Below are 5,705 nucleotides of genomic sequence, written 5' to 3' on the forward strand. Positions count from 1 at the left end.
TATTCGGAAAGGATTTTTTACAGTGAGAGCTGTGAAGTTGTGGAATTCCCTCCCCGAATCAGTCGTACTGGCTGATACATTATATAGCTTTAAGAAGGGGCTGGATGGATTCTTAGCAAGTGAGGGAATACACGGTTATGGGAGATAGCTCTTAGTACAAGTTGATCCAGGGACTGGTCCGATTGCCATCTTGCAGTCAGGAAGGAATTTTTTCCCCTCTGAGGCAAATTAGAGAGGTTTCAGATGGGGTTTTTTGCCTTCCTCTGGATCAACTTGTAGTTAGGTAGGTTAGGTATAGGTATTATGGTTGAACTTGATGGACGTATGTCTTTTTTCAACCCAACTTACTATGTTACTATGTTACTATGTATTTAAAAAATATCTTAAACAATATGTTGGTCAGACTAGTTGTCCTCGGAAAGAAAGAATAAGAGAACATGTACATAATATAAAGAATATTAGATCTGAAACTACTGTACAGGGCTGTGGAGTCGGTAGATAAATTCTTCCGACTCCAACTCCTCAGTTTCTGATACTTCCGACCACGACTCCGACTCCACGACTCCGACTCCACGACTCCGACTCCTCTGTTTTTAATATGCTAATGGATTTTATACATCCAGGAAGGGGAAGGGGAAGGGGCACTTAAAACACAACTGAACTGATAATAAACTGATAGACAATTTTATCTATACTCCTACTCCTAATGATTTCCCTAGAATCCCATAGTCATGTTTAAAGTTTAAGCTAACATTACAGCTGAATTACAGCAGTTTTTCAAATGTTTTAAAGCTTCAGTCTTAAAGGAACAGTAACACCAAAAAATAAAAGAGCTTTAAAGTAATAAATATATAAATGCTCTGTTGCCTTGCACTGGTAAAACTGGTGTGTTTGCTACAGTAAAACTACTGTACCAGTGCAGGAATGGCTGCCCCCGGGGCTACACAGCGGGGTATTTATATAAATTATAGTAGGGTTTCTGTAGCAAACACCCCAGTTGTACCAGTGCAGGAATGGCTGCCCCCGGGGCTACACAGCGGGGTATTTCCAAAGAAGATTTCCAAAGCCTTGAACATCCCACGGAGCACTGTTCAAGCGATCATTCAGAAATGGAAGGAGTATGGCACAACTGTAAACCTACCAAGACAAGGTCGTCCACCTAAACTCACAGGCCGAACAAGGAGAGCGCTGATCAGAAATGCAGCCAAGAGGCCCATGGTGACTCTGGACGACCTGCAGAGATCTACAGCTCAAGTGGGGAAATCTGTCCATAGGACAACTATTGGTCGTGCACTGCACAAAGTTGGCCTTTATGGAAGAGTGGCAAGAAGAAAGCCATTGTTAACAGAAAACCATAAGAAGTCCCGTTTGCAGTTTGGCACAAGCCATGTGGGGGACACAGCAAACATGTGAAAGAAGGTGCTCTGGTCAGATGAGACCAAAATGGAAATATGGTGGTGGCAGCATCATGCTCTGAGGGTGCTACTCTTCAGCAGGGACAGGGAAGCTGGTCAGAGTTGATGGGACTCCGACTCCAGGTACCCAAAATTGCCTCCGACTCCGACTCCTCGACTCCAACTCCACAGCCCTGCTACTGTAGCTAGACATTTTGCGGATTGTACAAATAGATCTTTAGACTTATTTACAGTGACAGGTAAAGAAAGAGTCAATATAGGTAATAGAGGTGGAAATACTTGGATACTTGGCTTTAGGGATTTTTCATCTAGGTACCAGTTAACCTTTGAGCAAATTTCTTTATAAAAACAGCAGGCACAACTCCAAATCACCACCAGAATAAAATTAAGGATATTAGGTTTGTATTAAAAAGCAAAGTTTATTATTTATACACTGTCATGATATAGGCCTGTAAGGGTTAATCAAGCAGGCCAAGGTATCCTAAAATCTTCCAGAAATGTGCCAGAAAGAGATATATAACAGGCCTCTGGTCACTAGGGTCTGGAACCAGCCACGTGTAAAGGCCTCACAACCTGGAATGCCCAACTCTAATCCCTGGCTGATAAGGGCCATGCCATGTGGGGGAGTGAAAGCCCACGTGGGGGTGACTTAGAGTTCACATTGGAACCCATCTTAGGTGATGTGGAGGTCACACCATAACCCAAACTCACAAACATTTATTGTCCCAAAACCCATACCATTTATACTAGAGGTACCAAAACCTGAGTATATGTGTAATTTACGATGGCCTTTTATACAAGTCCAAACATCATTGGATTTGGGCACTTGGTTTGTCAGATAGGAATATCTGGGCAGGGGCAGGTCAGACAGTAGTGATGTTTAGTCTGTAAAATAAATAGTCAGCTCTTCTGACTATACTTTGATATTCTGTGGAGGACCAATTTCTATTGGAAGTTTATCCTGTGGTTTCCCCTTGCCTCCAGGACTAGAAGGACTTTGCTTGGTATAGTATAGGACTTCTATATTTTTCTCTTTTATTTTAAAACTGTTTGTACTTGTTTTATCGTATGTCCTTTTTTGTAACATCTTGTTTTAAACTTGCACTGTTATACTTTTTATAATATTAAATATAAAATGTAATAAGTTTGTCCTTGATGCTCTAAAACGTACCTAACCTCAGAGTGTGTAACTGTGTTGTGTGCCTTAGCCCTCTGTATGCTGTGTGCTGATTAACCCTTTGACTGCTGGTAAGGAGAGTGTGTGTGTCGGTTCTTTACATTAACCCTTTCTCTACCAGTGTGCTTGGCATCTCTCATCGCCAGTGTAAGAAGTATGAGAGTGGTGGCAGCAAGTTGTGTATGAGTTTGTGAGCATTGGTTGGTCTTTGGGGTGCTGGGATGCTAGTCTGACCTGTGTGTCAGGTGTGTGAGACTGAGCAAGGGACCCTTAAGACAGCCACGCCTACAGTCACGTGCGTCTGAAGTGCCGTAACCATGACAAGTTGATTGGCAGTGGTGTTATTTAGAGCATTGCTTGGATTAAGTAATTGAACCTTGCACTAAAGACTGTGAATCCTTGAGAGGAGGAACAAACTCAGTGCAGACTAAATTTTTTTTAAGACATACGGGTTGCAAATAGTTTCCCTTCCCTTCTTGTTTTTCTTTTCTATCTTTTATTTTGGTAAATTGTTGCAAGATGGCAGCATTTTATAAGAGGCAAACCAAGGAGACCCTCATCAACCTTTGTGAGCAAAGAGGCATTGATGCAGCTGACAAATCAAAGGAGATGTTGGTTTGTGCCTTGGTGGAACAGGAGCAGCAGACCTACACCCCTGAGTCAGGAGACTATTCCACTCAGGACATGCCAGTGATGAACTCTGTTCCGGGATCCTCTCAGCGAGAGGATAGTAATAGCTGCAGTGGGCAGGGTGACAGGAATTCATCCTTACAAGCAGCTTTGCAATTGTTGGGTTCAGATGACCCCCAGCTGCGCCTTCAACTGATCCTGCAATATCAACAGGCGGAAGCAGGAAGAGAGGCAGCAGCGGCAGAAAGAGAGGCCGCAGCAGCAGAAAGAGAGGCTGCAGCAGCAGCAGCCGAAAGACAGGCGAAACGCCAGTATCAACTGGAGTTAGCAAAGCTCCAGCAACAGAGATTACCCCCACGTTCCAGTGAGTCCTCGGAATTGCGCCCTTTGATAACCTCTGCAGATAAATTTCCAGTCATGGATAAAGATGGTGACCTGGATACCTTTTTTGCGTTGTTTTGAAAGAGCTTGCAGACAGTATCACTTACCCCGTGAGCAATGGGCAATTTTTTGCCACCAGAGTTTGATGGGGACTATGATGCTATAAAAAAGCTCTAATAAAAAAATACCATCTCACCCCAGAGGTGTATCGTAAAAAGTTCAGGACTGTACAGCGTGGGCCTACAGACAGCTACTCTGATGTTGTGAGTAGTCTGAGAACCACATTTAAATCTTGGCTGAGGGGACTCTCTGTTACCACATTTGATTGCCTGGAAGATCTGATGATAAAAGATCAGTTTTTGCACACGTGTCCTGTGGAAGTGAGGCAATTCATTATGGACCGTGAACCCAAAAGAGCGGATCAGGCAGCAGAGATAGCAGACACCTATGCTGCAAATAGGATGTCCAACAACTGCAAAGCATCTTCACCAAGCTGCCGGGAGAGACCAACAGGAGAAACAGCACACAGCAATCCAAAATCTGGTGAGAGTTCATCATTTTGGGGGTCTGTTGCATCTGTGGGGCAGAAGGAGACCCGCACATGTTTTTCTTGCAACCAGACGGGCCATGTGAGGACTGACTGCCCTCTAAAGAGGGAACCAACTCCACCTGTACAGCCAGTGGTAATGCCTGTGTCGGGTAAGATGGAGAATCTATCTCACCATATGCAGCATGTAACTGTTGGTCACAAAGTAACTCAGGGACTAAGCGACTCAGGATCTAATTTTTCTCTGGTGCGTCCAGAGATGATAAACACTGGGGACATTATTCCTGGGAAGACTTTGTCCATAAAGGGAGTGGGTAGGAGCCACCCAAAGGTGCCTGTGGCAAAAGATTTCTTGGATTGGGGTGCGGGGAGAGGTCTAAGGGAAGTGGGGGTAACCAATGAAATTCCTGTAAGTGTGTTGTTGGGGAATGATTTGGGTTGCATGGTAACTGCTTATGTGCCTTATGACCAGGTCGCACTAGGTCCAGCCATGCTGGAGTGTGGCCACCCACCTCAACAGGTAACTTTTAAAAGTAAAATGCAGCAATGTAACTGGGAGGGAGGACTGGGACACAGGAGCCAGTGTCAACCAGTGCCTGAACCAGTGGTGTCCCAGGGTGGGCATCAGAAGGGAGAGGGGGAAAAGCAGTTTCCCCTTGGAGTCTCCCTGGTGCAGACAGGTAGCGTACCTGCAGTGAGGGATTGCCAGCGTGTAATCTCTGATCCTGTATCCAGATTGCCTGAGGTCTTGAGTGGGGGTCAGCAGATAGGCCAGACTCAGGAGTCAGTGCAGGAGAGTGGGAAACAGGTGGTTAGGACTCAGAGTAGGGTCCTGGTGGACAATGCAACTCAGACTGGGGAGAGCGATGGTAGCTGTGGGCCAGGTATAGCTCCAGTACCAGAACCAGTACTGAGGGGTGGCCTAGTAGTCAGTAGTAAGGAAGAATTGCTGACAGTACTGGGAGTTGCCCCTGAGGCAGATAGCAACAAGACAGTCCAGGTTTTCAGGTCCAGGTTTCCAGCCTAGGACTGGTCAGTGGAGACTGGTCAGGATTCCATAAAATGGGTCGAAAGCTGCCAGAATAGGCCAGATGTCTAGGGAAAGCAGAATGTTACCTAGCATTCAAACCTGCACTCCATCCGGTGGCACAAATGACAAAAGGGAAGTGGAAAGTGTGTCTTCTTTATCACACTCAAGCACCTGTGGTTATGTGGGCACAGACCTCAAGGAGAGAGATTTCAGGCCTGGGAGGTAGTATTATGCCTAAGAATGGGTAATGTGGATGGATATTTTGGTATTGACCTGGCTATGTGTTATAGATGCATGTTATTTATTGTGGCAAGGTTATGATTGACCTTTGAGTCATGATATAGGCCTGTAAGGGTTAATCAAGCAGGCCAAGGTATCCCAAAATCTTCCAGAAATGTGCCAGAAAGAGATATATAACAGGCCTCTGGTCACTAGGGTCTTGAACCAGCTATGTGTAAAGGCCTCACAACCTGGAATGCCCAATTCTAATCCCTGGCTGATAAGGGCCGGGCCATGCCATGCCAT

At 45.3% G+C, this 5,705-nt stretch overlaps 1 pseudogene; it reads left to right on the forward strand.

Moving 5' to 3' along the window:
* Positions 1-3,109: 3,109 nt before the first annotated feature.
* On the forward strand, positions 3,110-5,177 carry LOC116410965 (annotated as a pseudogene).
* Positions 5,178-5,705: the final 528 nt, after the last annotated feature.

The sequence above is a fragment of the Xenopus tropicalis genome, chromosome 5 (assembly GCF_000004195.4).
Source record: "Xenopus tropicalis strain Nigerian chromosome 5, UCB_Xtro_10.0, whole genome shotgun sequence".
NCBI classification, from domain to species: domain Eukaryota; kingdom Metazoa; phylum Chordata; class Amphibia; order Anura; family Pipidae; genus Xenopus; species Xenopus tropicalis.